Source organism: Lissotriton helveticus, chromosome 4_1, assembly GCF_964261635.1.
Source record: "Lissotriton helveticus chromosome 4_1, aLisHel1.1, whole genome shotgun sequence".
Taxonomy (NCBI): Eukaryota; Metazoa; Chordata; class Amphibia; order Caudata; family Salamandridae; genus Lissotriton; species Lissotriton helveticus.
Window position 1 is genome coordinate 1,067,840,930 of NC_136063.1, and position 17,156 is coordinate 1,067,858,085.

Below are 17,156 nucleotides of genomic sequence, written 5' to 3' on the forward strand. Positions count from 1 at the left end.
TTCAGGGTCAGTTTTCAGTTTTTTGGTAAAGGGGCATTTTTAGGGTTCAGGGTCAGTTTTGGGTTTTTGGGTAAAGGGGTATTTTTAGGGTTCAGGGTCAGTTATGGGTTTTTGGGTAAAAGGGTACAGGGTAAAAATAAAATTAAATTAAATTTATATTAAATTAATTAAATGTAATTAAATTAATTAATTTAGAATTATTTACATTTGTAATTTAAATTATATACTTACCTATACTTACGTTGTAATGGCATGCGTTGTAATAGCCCCTGCGTTGTAAATACCTGCGTTGTAATGCCATGCGTTGTAATGGCACCTGCGATGTAAAAGTTGCGTTGTGATGGCATGCGTTGTAAATGCATGCGTTATAACGTCATACATCCATTGATACCATTGGTGAAAACCTTTCACCATCTGCCACACCCTGACCTTATAATTTTGCACTGTGGTGGAAATGACCTAGGCACTTTGACTGGGGTAGGTCTGGAAATGGTTTTAAAGGACACCTTTGGGCAATTGATGACACTTTTCCCACAAACTGCCTTGGTATATTCCAATATATGCCAAAGACAGAAATGGAAGTGGTCCAACCAATTTTGTCCACAATTTGAGAAAGCACGGAAACATGTGAATAAATCTGTTTCTGCTTACATGAGAGACTATGGAATGGGTTCAATATACAACAATAACCTGCGTTACAACATGCAAGATATCTACAGAGGAGATGGTGTGCACTTCTCAGATGAGGGAAATAGAATATTCCTCTTGAATTTAAGACTGTGCATTGGTACCTACTTGTAGGTACCTAAATCAGCCACACAACCCAAAAGCTCTTTTCAGGGCTACCCTACCTCTGATCACTCCAAATGATTATCTTTTTCTAACTTTTTTTCACCAAAGTACGCTCCCCGGTACGCTCCCCGGTACGCGTACCGGTCGCTCCCCCGCGAAAATTAAATTTTTTTTTTGGTCTATATGGGCCTCCTAAGACCCCCTCAGAAAACCTAGGGGGTCAGGGAGTGTCTACCGTACCCCCTTTTACCCATTCCCAACGTTGTCTGTCCTCCATCTTGTGTCTCAATTCTTCCGAAACACAAGATGGAGGACTCCCGTTGCGCTTACCGGTACGCGTACCGGGGCGCTCACCGGTAAGCGCTCCCAATTTTTTTTTAAAGTTAATTAACATAAAAACCTCTGTAGAGATGTTCACCAAATATAGAATAGGCCATACTACATATCAGTCCCTACCATTTTCCCAAATTTGAAGGAATTCCATTGAGCCATTTGGCCTGTAGCCCTGTCTAAATATCCTGAGGTAAATTACATGACAAAAACACATCTGAAGTGTTAGAATTTACAACCAATTAAAATGTTACTTTCATTGTCTACTATTATTTCCTGACATTTGATTGGTTATGTACATGAATATAAATGAAAAAAGAGGAAAACACAGTCATTTTGACTACAACTACCTGAGGTACATCTTGAAAGGATGTTCACATTTTTTCTTCTTCACCTCTCTCAAAAGTAAGTTGTTAATTTGTAAGGAGCACTTTAAGTTAATTAGTAAAAACGTTTTCTGATAGTTATTTACTGTCCCTCTGTTATAGTTATAGCTTGAGATACACTTCTCTATTATATTTATGGATTAAGTTAGGCTTCTCTGGTATAATTATGAATTTACTTAGGCTTCATCACATGCATTTTTTTATATTTATACTTCCTGCCTGATACCATACACTGCCCAAAGATAACTTCACTGTTAAAAACTCAGAAGTACCTGTCTGAACTTAAACCTAACAGTGCCCTATCTCTACTGATATATTTATTTTTTATGCAATTTACAGCAAGAAAATGGAAGTGGAACAAAAGAAATTTAATATTTCATTCGAAATTGATCTGAAGAACAACCCAGAGGAAGAGATTGATGATTTAGACTTTTTGGATCAGTCTCTGGACGAAGAGTTAGTTAATTGTGTGGAAGAAATGGAATCATGGAATCCACATGAGGACATTCCTGACGATATCATGTTGGAAGTTCTTTTAAATTTTGAAAAATCACAGCAATAAAATGTTATTTAATAATTAAAAATTGTTCGAGACATTATTCTTTTTTATATGTAATTCATGAAATAGTACCAAAATGAATATAATATAAAGTGAGACTTATAGTATACTGTGCAACTTTTTTATGTTGCATAGTAATTTTGCTCATAGTTACTTCCTTTCTCCCACTATATTATCTCCAATGTGTATTTGACATCTCTTTTTCATCTCCTGCCTCCATTTTGTTTCTGCTTTCCTGACAGACTATAGTATATTTTTTTTTTTTTTTTTTTTTTACATTTCAGCAGTCAAAAAAATAAATCTCTAAGCACAGACGGATGGAAGACTTTTCCTACGGTGTTACATAAGGTGGGCATTTTAATCAAGGTCTTTTTGGAGTGTTTGCAATTTAATAAATAGAAGCATGGAATGGATATTTCTCATTCCTGAGCGGGTATGAGGCAGTCGATGGACTGGCCTTTCTCCAAGTTCTTTTCCATTTCAATCAGCAGCTTTACACCATCCACCACCATCTGTACCAATTCTACTTCTGAAAAGCCGAGACGATCAGCATTGGAAACATCAAATACACCTCCAACAGCAGCAGTGTCTACCCCACCTGTTCCTCGCTTCTGGAGCCGTAGCCTTTTCAGGACTTCTCCGAACTTCTCATGTTTTCCTAGATTTGGCAGCTTCACGTGAACACCAGCGCGGAGGCCTGTGCCAAGGTTGGATGGGCAAGTGAGGATATAACCAAGATGTTCATTCCACATAAACTGGTACCCTTTGTCCTTGACCAGCTTCTCAATCAGGGTCAGCCCAGTGCAGAAGCGCTGGAAGACTTCCTTCATATTGCCACCTTTCTGCATGGAAATTACCCTCAGGTGATCCTCTTCATTGATCCAGACAAGGAAAGTTTTGTTGACGTTGTGCCAAATGCCCCTGCCGTCTGGCCAGTCTCGTGCCATTCCAGAAGCAAGCAGCAGAGGAGAGACCGGCTTGTCAAACAGGAAGTGATCATCAATGAGCTGCTGCTGCTCTTCGTCGGTCATGTTCTTCAGGGCATAGTACTTTCCTGCCAAGTCACCCTCGAGACTCGCCAAGGCTTCTATCGAAAGCTTCTCGACTGCTCATCTCTCTCCTCGACTGCAGTGAGGCGGCAGGCAAAACCCACGGATGCTTCTACCGGTACGAACACAGGAGCTGAGGACATAGTTGGGGTCCATGTCATCCCCACCCTTCAGGTTCTCGAATTTCAAGTCAGTCTTGTGCTTGTCAGTTGGCTTGTATCCACCATGCCTGTCACGAATGACTGGGTCAAGGAGATCCTTGAACACTTCACAACTTTCTTCATCACCCAAAACACATCCCACAGTCATGATGAATGGGTGACCTGGATTGTCAACCCCAGTTTGAATGACATCGTCGATAGTAAATCCACTTGGTGTTTCCTTGTCCCTTAACTTGTTGTACATCTCCAAAGTGACCCCCGTTAACATCTGAAACCATGCCTTTCGGCAACACCCACAACAAACAGAAAATGAAGTATCCTGTAGAAGAGGAATTCCCAGACCTGAGTGCCCACAACAATCACATGGCAAAGACAGACTATAGTATAGATTCCATATACCACAATAACTTCTGTAACAACATGCAAATTATCTACAGAGGAGACAGTCTCCATTGAATTTAAAACTCTGCATTGGTACCTACATGCTGGTACTTATATCACCCACACAACACAACAACTCTATGCAGAGCTACCCTACCTCTAAGCACTTTCAATTATTATTTTACTGTTTCACTGGGTTTTCCCCTTGGTACGCTCCCCGGTAAGCTCCCCGGTGCGCGTACCGGGCGCTCCCCCCGCGAAAATCGATTTTTTTTTTGTCCCGCGGGACCCTTTTATGGCCCCCACATCAAACCTAGGGGGTCAGGGGGAGTCTACTCTGCCCCCTTATGGTCATTTCCCCCTTTGTTTTTGCCACCTCTTGTGTCTCGATCCTACCGAGACACAAGATGGCGGCCGCTCCGGACTGTTTGGAATGTTTACAGACACCCGAGAGCCAATCAGCTTTCCACACGCGAACTCGCGTAGCGCGCTGGTACGCGCCCCGGTGCGCGTACCGGGGCGCGCTTATAGATATTTATATTTTTTTTAACCTAAATTACTCAAAATCCACTGGTGCGCATATCTTGAGACATAGCAAAGGCACATCGGGCTACCAGTCCCTACAATTTTGCCAAGTTTGGTGGAAATCCATTCAGCCATTCGGGCTAAAAGTGAGTCCAACCGCCCTATGGAAATTAACATGGGGAAAATCCCTCCAATAGTTTTTGAGAAAATTGAATGTGAAATTGAGTCCAATGCAATTTTCCATAGGATCTTTAGACACAGCTACAGCCCGAACGGCTGAATGGAATCACTGCAAACTTGGCAAAATGGTAGAGCCTGGTATGCAGAAGTGCCTTTTGTATATTTGGTGAAAATCCCTTCAGTAATTGTTGAGATAATCGACTTTTTTCAAATTATATATCTTTGTATGTATGTATGTATGTATACTTGTATAGCGAGGTCCTGTCACCCCAAGGGCATCCTGGCGCTTGAAATCAACGTTAACACCACATACGCTGCTCAGACAACCCTGGGGAAAAGATGGGTTTTCAGGGCTTTTCTAAACGGGAGGAAGTCCCTTTGGCTTCTTAGGGACAGTGGCAGGGAGTTCCAGAGCTTGGCTGCTGCGACACTGAACGAACGGCCACCCATCCTCATTCTCTGGAATCTCGGTACCACAAGCAGATGAGCCGAAGAAGAGCGTAAGGACCGCGAAGGAGAGTACCAAACAAACATATTCTGCAATGGAACCGGGCCTTGTCCATGCACCGCCCTAAACACTAAACATGCAGCCTTGTAACAGACGCGTAGGTGCACAGGCAGCCAGTGTAGATCTCGTAGGGCTGCTGCTGAAGAGCTATGATTAGGGCGGGAAAGAGCCAGCTTGGCGGCCAAGTTCTGCACCCGTTGCAACTTCCCCAGCAGTGTTTTTGGAGCCTCCAGAAGTAGCGCATTACAATAGTCAAGACGACTCAAGATGGTACCACGCACTACTTTGGGCCTGGCCTGCTCGGGGAGAAGGGGCAGAACTTTACGCAGCATACGTAGCAGCATCATGCACGTGGATATGGTCTTGTTCACGTACATATCCAGCTGCAAGTTGGGGCCGAAAATCACCCCCAGGTTGCGTGCCGACTCAGCAGCTGACACTATCTCGGGGAAGGTCGGGGGCCAGAAGTTCTCCGGGAGTTCACGAGGAATCCGGTCCGTAGAACAATACAACACCTCGGTCTTTGTACTATTAAACTGCAAGGAGTTGGACCGGAGCCAATCCGCTGTGGCAGACATACATCGGTGAAAAGCCTCCAGCGGGACCGTGTTCTTCCCTTCCAGCGAAAAGACCAACTGGGTGTCATCAGCATAATTAAATGCGGAGATGTCAAATGATTTAATTAGTTGGACCAGTGGGCGGAGGTAAAGGTTAAAGAGTATAGGGCTGATGGCCGAGCCCTGAGGTACCCCCTGCCCTACTCTCCGCACCTCCAAGCTGAAAGGAGGCAACGCCACCACCTGCTGCCGATTGTTCAAATAAGAGACCAGCCAGTCCCTTGCACCAGCCGTGACCCCGCACTCCTCCAGCCTCCTGATGAGGGTACGATGGCAGACCGTGTCGAACGCGGCCGACATGTCGAGCAGCACCAAAAAGGCTGCCCGCCCACTGTCGACCCGCGAACGTAAGTTGTCAAGCACGGTCACCAGCGCAGATTCCGTCCCGTGTGCTGGGCGAAAACCAAACTGTACCTCATCGAACCAGATGTTTTCTTCCAGGAAGCCAGACAGAGAACGGGTCACTAACTTCTCCATGATCTTAATGGGGAAGGGGAGCAAGGAAATCGGTCTGTAATTAGACAAGCAGGCGGGGTCCATGGTGGATTTCTTAAGGAGAGGAGACACAGCTGCCAGTTTCCAGCACTCCGGAACCGTTGCGGTGTCAAATGACTGGAGGCAGATGGAATACAAAGGCTGGAAGAGTTCGTCCTGAAACACTTTCCAAAATGTTGGTGGCAGTGGATCAAGAGGGGAACCAGATGATACCATTTGTGCCACACTACAAAACTCCTCAAAGGAGGGGGTAGGGAAACGGCTCAGCTGGGGTCGACTGGGCACAGCGTCCGGAGCTCCCAAACTGAGGGCATGTCCACTCAGCTGGGGTCGACTGGGCGAAGTGTCCGGAGCTCCCAAGCCAGAGACAGGCCCGCTCCGCCGGGGTCGACTGGCTGAGACGTCCGGAGCTCCCAGACTGAAATCATGACCACTCAGCTGGGGTCGACTGGATGAGACCGCCGGAGCTCCCGAGCTAAGAGCACGGCCATTCGGCTGGGGTCGACTAGGTGACACGTCCAGAGCTCCCAAACTGAGAGCGGCGCCACTCAGCTGGGGTCGACTGGGCGAGCCGTCCGGAACTCCCAGATCGGGGGGGGGTGTGTGGGTGCTGGACTCTGTAAACCTTCCAAGATTTTAGCAATCGTCTCTTCGAAGGCACTCGCCAGGGAGTCGCACAGAGCCTGCGACGCAGGGACATTATTGGCCGCGCATGAAGGATGGGTCAGGTCCCTGACAATTTTGAACAGTGCTTGCGACTTGTTGGAAGCCTGATTCAAGGTGGCTTCCAGATAGGACGCCTTAGCCACCTTGATCTGTGCCTTGTATTCCTGCAATGACTGTTTAAAGATGGCCTTCAAAGAATCAGAATACTGCTTCCTCCACGCCCTTTCGGCGCATTTACAGCTCAGCTTTAACTGCCGCAGGTCATCCGTGTACCAGGGGCAAGCCCGATTCAGTCTACCCCTAGACCTGCGGAGTGGTGCCACCTTATCCAAAGAGTTCGAAATGGATCGGCATAAGATGGTATAACTCTCCTCAGCCGAATCTCTCAGACTAAAATTGTCCGGTAGTAGGCTTGGCAAGGGCGCGGATTTTAACAGTCGGGACCAGGGCCTGCCCAACTTGGCCTGTCTGGACCCAGCCTCCACCGAGGAGTAATCCTCCAAGTAGAGGGAAAAAGCAACCAGTGAGTGATCCGTCCAGTACTGACAGAAGGTGGGGCACGGTGCGCTCACGAGCTTGCACCGTCCTTGCACTGTCCTTGCACGTGCCGGACCTTAGCGTGCGCGCGCGGAATTCTGATTGGCTGTTGGACGTCTGTCAACATTCCAGTCAGTCGAAATGAGGAAGTGTTGTCCGCCATCTTGTTTTTGTGGCAGATGATAGTGGTTGTAAACAGAAGTGTAATAGTTGACAAGGAGGGAGGGTAGAGATTCCTGAGCCCCCTAGGTTTTGTCATGGGGTCTGTAAAGGACCCCGAAGGTTGAAAAAAAAAATGTTTTAAAAATCGCGGGGTCCGCGCACCGTGCGCGGACTTTGGCTCAAAAAGACAAAAAAGAAATACATTAAAATAACAAGTTTCAGTGTTTAGATGTTGGTTGAGTGCAACATTGAGTGATGACTCTTTTACCTTTTGGTTTAGGTAGGTGTTTTGTGGAGAGTTAGTATGGTAATTGGTAGAGAGCATTGGGGTAGGTTGAATATTATGTGAGTTTGAAAGTGTTGATAATTTGAACCAATTAAAATGTTACTTTGGTTTTGATTTTGTGTGAGATAATATTTGATTAGCTGGGTATCTGAATATGTATGAGAAATGAGAGGGAAACACAGCCATTTTGAGATTTTAGTGTTTGAGGTATACTTCTGAGGTGTGAGATTGAGACAGAATTTACCGTTCAACAGTTTTCTAGAAGGTGAGTTGTTAGTTTGTAAGGAGAACTCTGTTGTTCACTTTAAGTTAATAGGAAAAATGTTTTCTGTTAGTTATTTAATGTTTTTCTGTTATACTTATGGATTGAGTAGGGCAACATCGAATGCAGTGCTTTATATTTCTAATTCTTGCTTGATACTATACACTGTCCAGGGAAACACGGCCATTTTGTGACTATAGTGTCTGAGGTAGTTTTGTGAGGAAATTTTGGTGTTCAATTTCTGGTGTGAGATTTACACAGTAGTGACTCTTCTAATAGAATTTAATAGTTTTTCTCTGTCCTATCTCACTCTTCCTCTGCATCATCTCACTGTCTTTCTCTTTCTTTTAATAGTACACTAACATCAATAATGGCTGAAAATGAAGAGTCATTTGACATCGTTATAGACATTTTTGTGACTGTTATTGAGGATGTTCCTGAAGGAGAGCTTTATGATGGAGGAGATGGCTTGGACGATTTCTATGATGAATCCTTGGATTCAGATTTAATGGAAGCTTTGGAGTTCATTGAGTTTGAGGATTCTTTTTGGGAGATTTTTAATATTGACATTGCTGATGATGCAATCTTAGACGATCATTTAAATTTCGAAAATTTCCAACAATAAATTTAAATTTAGTAAATAAATATTGTATGAGAATTTATACTTATCAACATGTAATTTATGAGGTAGTAGCAAACTGATAATTTTTGGTGTTACATAGTAAGTTTACTCATAAATATTTCCCTTCTCCCCCAAAATTTTCTTAAATGTGTATTTGACATCTCTTTTTCATGTCCTGCATCCTTTCTCTCACTGTCTGTCTCTGATGCACTAGATTGCAACATAAGTAAGTTTAAAGAACAGCAAGTGTGTCTCACCAGAGCAGGAAATCATGCAGTAAGCGCTTTTTCTCTTTCTTGTAATATTACACTAACATAAAATGATGAATGAAAATGAGGAGCCTACCAACATCTTCTTTGAAATAACAGCAACGTTTATTGAGGCAACTTATTCTGTGGTGTATATTGATCGTATAGATTAAACAAATCATGAAGAACATGAAGGAGATCACAAGGCAGATTTTTTTGATGAAACACTAGATGTGGAATTAATGGAATGTGTAGACATTGTTGAGTTTGACGAATCATTTTCAGACACTTTGATGGATGAAATTCCTGATGAAGAAATGCTACAAGTTCTTTTAGATTTTGAAAATTCTGATAAATAAATTTTAATTTAGTAAAGAAAAATTGTTTTGAAAATTATACTTATTTAAATGTAATTTATGAGGTAGTAGCAAAGTGATACAATTTTGTGTTCTTCATGTCCTGCATCCTTTCTCTCACTGACTGTCTCTGATGCACTAGTTTACAACATAAGTAAGTATATAGAACAGTATATAGAACAGCAAGTGTGTTTAACCAGAGTAGGAACTCATGACCCCCTACGCCAATTCTGACCACACATCGAGAAAGGAAGGAATCATGTGAACAAATCTGTTTCTGCTTTCCTAAAAGACTACAGTATGGATTCAATATACCACAATAACTTGCATTACAACATACAAGGTATCTACAGAGGAGACGATGTCCATTTCCATTTAGTTTTTTTTTTAATTCCAATAGGTCCGTGCACCGTGAGTGCTCGGTGCATGCACTGTGAGTGCTCGGTAAATGCACGGTACGCGATCCCTATCGCCGCCATTTTGTGGTTTCAGAAGAGAGTGAAAAATATAACTTATAAACGTGGGAAGGGGGTAGGGTAGAGTGTCCCTGACCCCTTAGGCCTTCTCAGGGGGTCCTTTTAAGGTTAAAAATAATGTTTATTTAAAAAAAATATCAGAAAACACGATACGTCCGTGCACGGGGAGTGCTCGGTGAGTGCTCAGTGCGCGGACCTCAGTAAAAATTAATTAAAAAAATAAAGTTAAAAATCATATTTGAGTGTTTACATGTTGGTTGCCTCTAAAAAGAGCCGTGGTGTTCATTGTGTTTTTTTTGGTACCTACAAGTAAGTACCAATGCAGAGCCTGATGTTACAGAGAAAGACTTTGTTCCCTTCATCAGTGAAATGTACACCATATGTCCTATAGGTGCCTTGCATGTTGTAACGCAAGTTGTTGTGGTATATACAACCCATTCCATAGTCTCACATGTATGCAGAAATAGATTTATTTACATGTTTCCTTGCTTTCTCAATCTGTGGACAAAATTGATTGGACCAATTCCATTTTTGCCTTTGGCATATATTGGAATAGACAAAGGAAGTTTGAGGAAAAAGTGACATCAATTGTCCAAAGATGTCCTTCAATAGCATTACCAGACCAACCCCAGTCAAAGTGCATAAGTCATTTCCCCCACAGTGCACAATTATGAGGTTAGGGTGTGGGAGATGCATGAAGGATTTCACCAATGGTATTTGGTGACATCGCAATCCTCTCTGGCCAATCCATAAAATATCCACATTTGGTAAATCAAGGTTTAAAATTCCTCTGTTTGTTGCATACCTTTTAGACCAGAATACAAAACTGTGTCCTACAAACCATACTGAAGGCATCTTCAAGGCAGGTCTGGTTGTACTCAGATGAGGGCTGTAAATGAAATGGCAGTTGGAAAGCTTGCAGTTTAGAAAAAAAAGAGGAGGACATTCACTGCACTTGAAGCTTAAGAAATGATTGGTGCTTTCTGAAAATGGAAAAGAGCATATTAGGGTGCATAGTTTTGATTTTTAAAAGAAGCATTTCTAATGGTTCAGAAAAGGTCATTGAAAGGAACATTGCACTTGATTAGCTGTTATATTGAAAGCTCTAACAACCTTGCTGGATTCATTTGCAACATAGTATGATGAACTTTTAAACTCTGTTCTTCCTTAGGTGGGAGTTAACATGGTTTCAGGTTGAATGAGCACTAGGGGGATGGGTTAATATTATGTGAGTTTGAAAGTGTGGGAATGTAGAACCAATGGAAATGTTAGTTTAGTTTTGAAATAGTGTGGGAAGACATTTCATTGGTTAAGACCTGAGATATGTGTGAAGAATGAGTAGGAAAGTGTGCCATTTCCGGTTCCAGTGTCTGAGCTGCATTTCAGAGATTCTGCTTGAGAAAATCTGCTGTGTGTTTGACACTGTTCTATATTTTCAAAAGCGATTTTAAAGGTGAGTAATATAGAGAGAGTGCTGTTTGCAGTATTGGGAAGCATAACAAGCATATTGGGCTTCATTACTGTTGTATTTTGAAAATGAGTCAGGTTTCTGCATTGTAGTGTAGTGCTCATTTAAATGGGTTGTGCTCTGTTTGTAAAATGATTTACCATGCTAAATGTTTTTTGATAAAATGTGTGGCTTAAAGATTTTTGACAAGGATCACAGTGAGTGTCTGTGTGAATTAAGGAATTATCTTTTCACCTTTTTCCATAATGTTAGCTGTGTGTGCTTACAGTTTGTATATTTTAGCTTTGGGGTAGACTTCTTTTTAAATTGTTTTTCATGCTTGGATTCAATGCTGGTATAGAGATAGTGTAATGGTTTCATTGGACTTGTAAATATGCTCCTTTTTTAGAAGCGCCTTGCGCAACCTTTAACATGGGTGCAAGCAGTGAATGTATGGAGAGGGATAGGAATAGCAGATAGAAAACAATATGAAATGGTGTGGGAGATGCATAAAGGATTTCACTAATGGCATCAATTGAGATGGAATATAAGATAAAGAGGGGCATATTTACAAGCCCCTTGCACAATGTTTGACATGGGTGCAAGCAGAAAATGCATGCAGAGTAATAAAATTGGCACGCAGATAAGAATATGAAATGCTGTGAGAGATGGGTAAAGGATTTTACTAATGGCATAAATTGAGATAGAATATACAAAAAAGAGAGGCATATTTACAAGCCCCTTGCGCAATGTTTGACATGGGTGCAAGCAGAAAATGCATGCAGAGTAATAAAATTGGCACACAGACAAGAATATGAAATGCTGTGAGAGATGCGTAAAGGATTTTACTAATGGCATAAATTGAGATAGAATATACAAAAAAGAGAGGCATATCTACAAGCCCCTTGCACAATGTTTGACATGGGTGCAAGCAGAAAATGCATGCAGAGTAATAAAATTATTGGCACATAGACAAGAATATGAAATGCTGTGAGAGATGCGTAAAGGATTTTACTAATGGCATAAATTGAGATAGAATATACAAAAAAGAGAGGCATATTTACAAGCCCCTTGCGCAATGTTTGACATTAATGCTGGTACCACTAAAAGATTTATCAGATGTTGGGTGGTTGGGCTCTGTCCTTGCTTTAATATCCTTATGGCACACAACCCTCTCAACTCTTGGTGAGACACATAAACACTCCACACAATAAACGACTGGCTTTGGGCACATTACTGGCGAAGCGGCAGGTGACATGCCGCTGGGGAAGGGGCACAGCACCTAAGTTTAAGGAGTGGCTACAAGACATGGTGCTATGGCAAGATAATTTGCATGCTTATGCGGAACAGCTGCCTTTAAAGTCTAGACCTAAGGATGTATGGGGCCCGCTTGTGGCCTACCTCAGAGCGCAACAAGCGGAGGAGGAGGAATTGATGGACGAAGAGGATGGGATGGCTTAGGTTCCACTGTACTTCCATTGTATTACTCTCTGGACGATTTGTATGTTCCTGGAATCTAACCTGCTGTACCCACTGAGTCTACCAGGTGTTATGTATCTAGCCCATTGTTCCCTGCCGACAATGTCCTAAATGTATATTCCACTTTATTCTGTAGCTCTGACTTGCCTCACGCGTTTGCAGCATGAAGCAGCTAATGCACTGTACTGAAGGGTACTGGATCAGGGGGTAGGGGGGTTGTTAAGGTTGGGGTTTGTTCTATTACTTGATACTCTGTACATTTCTAAGAGGGATACGCTCATGCATGGACGTCAAGATCTGCTGATGATTTCCTATACGATGTGATTGTTTATTGTATCACCTGGAAAATGACATAAATAAAGTTTATAAAAGACACAAAAAAAAAACCCAAAAAAACCATTTCCCCCCCCAAATCTTTTGCTTTTCAACCCCCTGTTTAGGATGTCTCCCCCATGGTAAAGTACACTGTATAGGCCATGTGTGGTTTGAGATGCCCTGTTTAATATGAAAATGTAATTCAATGGTGTGTGCACTTATTAACCCCCCATTGTGGAAATGCACCCTGCTGAAATGCTGTACTTAAAATGGATACCAAGGCTATGTGTTGTGCCACCTGACTGCCGTAGGTTAGCGGTCTAGATGTTCGGTACCCAGCAATCCCAGCATTTGGAGGGAAAGCCTGGCATCCAGGGTGCTCTACTCATCCCCCTGAGCCAGTTAGAACTAGTTTCCCTGAGAATTCCAGAAGCTTCTGGCGCTGACTGGTAGGTGGGGTGAGGGGCATATAAATAAGGGGGATGTGCCACCATGTGATGAGATAGAGCAGGGACATGGTCGTGAGGGGACCTGCTGTCAGGGGAACCGCCACTTGGGCCTGTGTGCTGGACCCTGCACCCATCTATCACTCCTCCGCTGTCCCCAGGGCTAGTGGAAGCCTCACTGCTGAGTTCAGGCGGCTATTCAGGTGGAGGGCCACGCTGCAGTGGAGGATGGTGAAAGCCTACCGCCCTGTTTTGATGAGTTCCCACTGACTGTTGCCCTGTCCCAGTAGTGCCTGCTGCTCTGCCACCCGGCCCCTGGAGGAGGAATCCTGGCCCCTAGCGCCTCGTGAGTACTGCAAGTGGAGCGCTAGATTTCCATTGCCCTGGAGGCGAGAAGCGCTGTGTAGCCCTGGAAGAGTGCTGCCTGATAAGCGCTATACTGCACGATCCAACAGCGCTGTGTTAAAAGAACTGCGCCCACCTGCACGCAGGACTGTGCCTTCTGAGCACTGGGCTGATCCCAGTATTGTTGGCAGCATCGCAGCTGCAAGGGGCTGCTTTTGGTGCCACACACGTTGTACTGGTCTAGGAACTGTGGGCCCCTTTGAAGCGCTATTGACTCTGCACACGCTGTTGCCGATCACCGCCGCAGCCCCGGAGCAGGAGGAAGGAAAGTGCAGCGTCTGCACCCTGCGAGAGCCTACCCCGCGTTTTGGCACCCTACTGCCATCCTAGATCCCAGTGGGTGCCCACCCCGCGTTTGCCTGCCTCAGGAGCGCTGCTACCAACCTCACCGGCATGGCCCAAGTGCCGCCGAAGGAGGAATCGCCGCCGCAGCCCCGGTGCTTGCCTGAAGAGGCCCCCGCTGCTGCCTTCATCGTTGCGGTGGCCCCCGGAGCCAGGAGAGGTCCGCTGTAGGGTCGCAGTAGGCCGCGCTAGGCCCCAGAGGCCGGGAACACCCGCCTCGTGACGGGGGCGCCTGGCCGCGTCATCGGCCATGCCCCCGCCCTTGGTGCACCATCATTGGCCGACCCGGCCGCACCTCCTCGCCGGCCGCGCTGTGATTGGCGGCCGGCGTCACAGCCCGCAAAAGCCGCGCACTAAGTGGCTGCCCGGCCGAGAAGCAGGGAGAAGCCGGAAGAAGGTGTTGCGGGGCTCGCAGGTGTCGGGAGAGCCCCGTTCGCGGACAGCGCGGAGCTGTCTGAAACAAGGAGCCAGGCGTGAGCCTACCCCGTGCTGGCCCGGAGCCCCCGAAGTGCCCGCAGCCCCAGGGAAGCAGCTAGAGACGGCCGCGCAGAGGGCAGGAGCCTACCCTTCGAGGCACATTGTCGGTGCCTGCCCCCTCCACGGTGAAGTCCCAGCAGCCCGGAAGGTGTTACTGCCCGCGGTGCTCCCAAGTGGAGATAGGTAAGCCCCGCGCCTGCCACCAGCCCGCAGGAGAAGAGGAGCCATCTCATGTAGCCCGGTGAGTGGGGCTCAACTGGTGGATGGGGGCCACGGGGCACATGACCGGTGTCCGCCCCTAGGGACTATTGTAAGAGGACCAGAGGGGGCAGCTGCAACGCAGGAGGGGACCTGCCCGGCATCGCCGTGGTCCTGGGGGTAAGGGAATGCTCCTGTCTCCTGTAGTCAGGCCTAGGGGTGTGTAGCGGCCTGGATTATAGACCCCCCAAAGTTAGGGTATCTGTTTTGCTCACACCCACTGACTGCCTGACGATACTTGCCTTGACCAGCGGAGGCACACCCTGGATTAATCCCTGTCTGGAAACTGTTGATGGGCCTTCTTTAGTGTTGTTGATGCCCCATGCAATTCGGCCTAATACTTTTGTCATGTTGCCTCACCCTTAGGCCCACGGGTATGTGAAGTATGCCTACTCTAATGCGCACCATGGTGGTTCTGTATAGGATATGCCATTATGCCTAATGTCCTTCAGCGATGTGTTCACCCCAGCTCTACGCCACTGTGTTCATGCCCATGCAGATCCTGGGCCTAGTGTCTTCATGTTACCTGTTTAGGCGGAATGTGCTTTTGAGCCCCTGGTAATGGTTTCCCCCCATGATGCAGATCCTGAGGGCTATGGTTATGCCAACGGAATATGCCTCCATGTTCCCCTGCCTTGTACGCCATTGTTCTTTCCTTTTTGCAGGAGACGCTAATGCAGGTCATACTGTGTGTTATGCCTAATGTTTACCTTTATGCGCAGTGCCTGCTGTTATATGCCTACTGATGTTCTATGCCATTCGAGGTTGCTTTATGTTTTTTTCCCTACAGCCTGGAAACTCATGGACTTACCTACCTTCTTCTTGCTTTTCACATTTTCCCTGTAAATAATCCCCCGTGTACATATTGCCCTGGCGCCAGTTGGCGCAAGATTTGTGATTACTGTGTTTGCCTTTGCAGCTTGGAGACAATACAAGAGTTATTCTTCTTCATGCAAATTGGTGTTGTGTCTCTTTTTGTGCTGTGCCCGGTGTGTCGTCCGTGCGTACTGTGTGGATGCTTCACACATGTCCTCAGGAGTTTGGCCTGCCCGCTCTGCACCATGCTACCCCCGGTAGAATTGGTAACCCCATTTCTAACAGTGCACCTACCTACACTACTTGTTTCCTACTAGAACCTCTCTAGAAGTTGTAGTCGGGGTGTGCTAGGCCCTTATCACCTACAACTGCTAAGTTCAGTAGAACTTATGTATTCTAAGTCTTGATTTATATGTACCTACAGGTACCTTGATGTGATTTTTCAAATGATATTCTCAAGATTATTTGGTAAAACAATGCAACCTCTTATCCCACCCACTGCACACCAACGTGAGAAGTTGGCCTGGTATATGATGTCCACTATTCTAGTGAGACACCTTGCACCAGTCCAAACGACCCCTATTGATGGTGGTTGTAAAGTCAACCTTATAGAAAGCTATTCTAGTGGTAGCTGTGGAGAGCAGCTTTTTAGGCTAAGACTTTAGAGGCAAATTAAGCTAGTTGTTTTACCAATTATAATCCCTTGAGTACCAAATGAAAGTACACCACACAAGGTATATATCAAATATATATGTATTTATTCTGAACACAACCCCTCTGCACTCTTTATGATGTCAGATGTAAAAGTACAATACAAGGAACTTGATTAGCATACGATAAGTTGCACAGTGTACGTTATGCCCTAGGGGCCTCACAAACCATATACTAAAATAGTGGTATAAGAACCATGTCTGGGATAGAAAGCAGGCCTAGGGCCTGGGGAATCGCTGGGGCTTCTAGGAACAACCAAAGGTTAGGATGTAGGAGGCCCACGGGAGATGCGTGCAGTGTCTAAACACAGCCGCCGGTTATCATTGACCTTATATGGGAAACAAACAAGTTACTAATTTACAATTTAAGGACACTTCTGAGTGAACTACGATGAAACGCTTTTAGACTTGGACACTTCGAGAGTCAAGACCCACGGGAGCACCGGAGTACTCGTGTTACCTCACTCAGGGAAGCTGGGTGCATAGGTGCCTTTTGGTAACGGGTTTCGTCGTTGATTCCAATGGAGAGCTGCGAAGAAGTTCTGCAGGCGACCAGAGGAAAAGTGTCCGGGTGGATCGGAGATCTGAAGAACCTGAAAGCGTAAGGGACAGAGTCTGGGTCACTAGCCAGTGACCAGGATGGCAATGGGAAGCTTCCAGCCAATGTCAGGTGATTTCAGGTGAAAGAGGTGAAGCTTATCTCTTCAGCCACGTGGTCCAGGAGGTGTTGACGATGACCAAGAGCTGGTTTCGAGCTGTCCCACAAAGGATCTAGTTGACTGCAGTGTCGGTATCCAGATTGGACCCAAAAAGCCTTGGCAAATGCAATCCACGCAGGATGTCGATATTGGCTTCAGTTCAGA

At 45.3% G+C, this 17,156-nt stretch overlaps 1 protein-coding gene and 1 pseudogene across 1 annotated transcript in view; one reads left to right on the forward strand and one right to left on the reverse strand.

Annotated features, from left to right (window-relative positions):
* The window catches only part of DNAH5 (dynein axonemal heavy chain 5), a 5,174,212-nt gene that overhangs the window by 364,431 nt on the left and 4,792,625 nt on the right, over positions 1-17,156 (forward strand). The gene's annotated exons all lie outside the window — the stretch shown is intronic.
* Positions 2,373-3,565, reverse strand: LOC144828985 (creatine kinase B-type pseudogene; annotated as a pseudogene).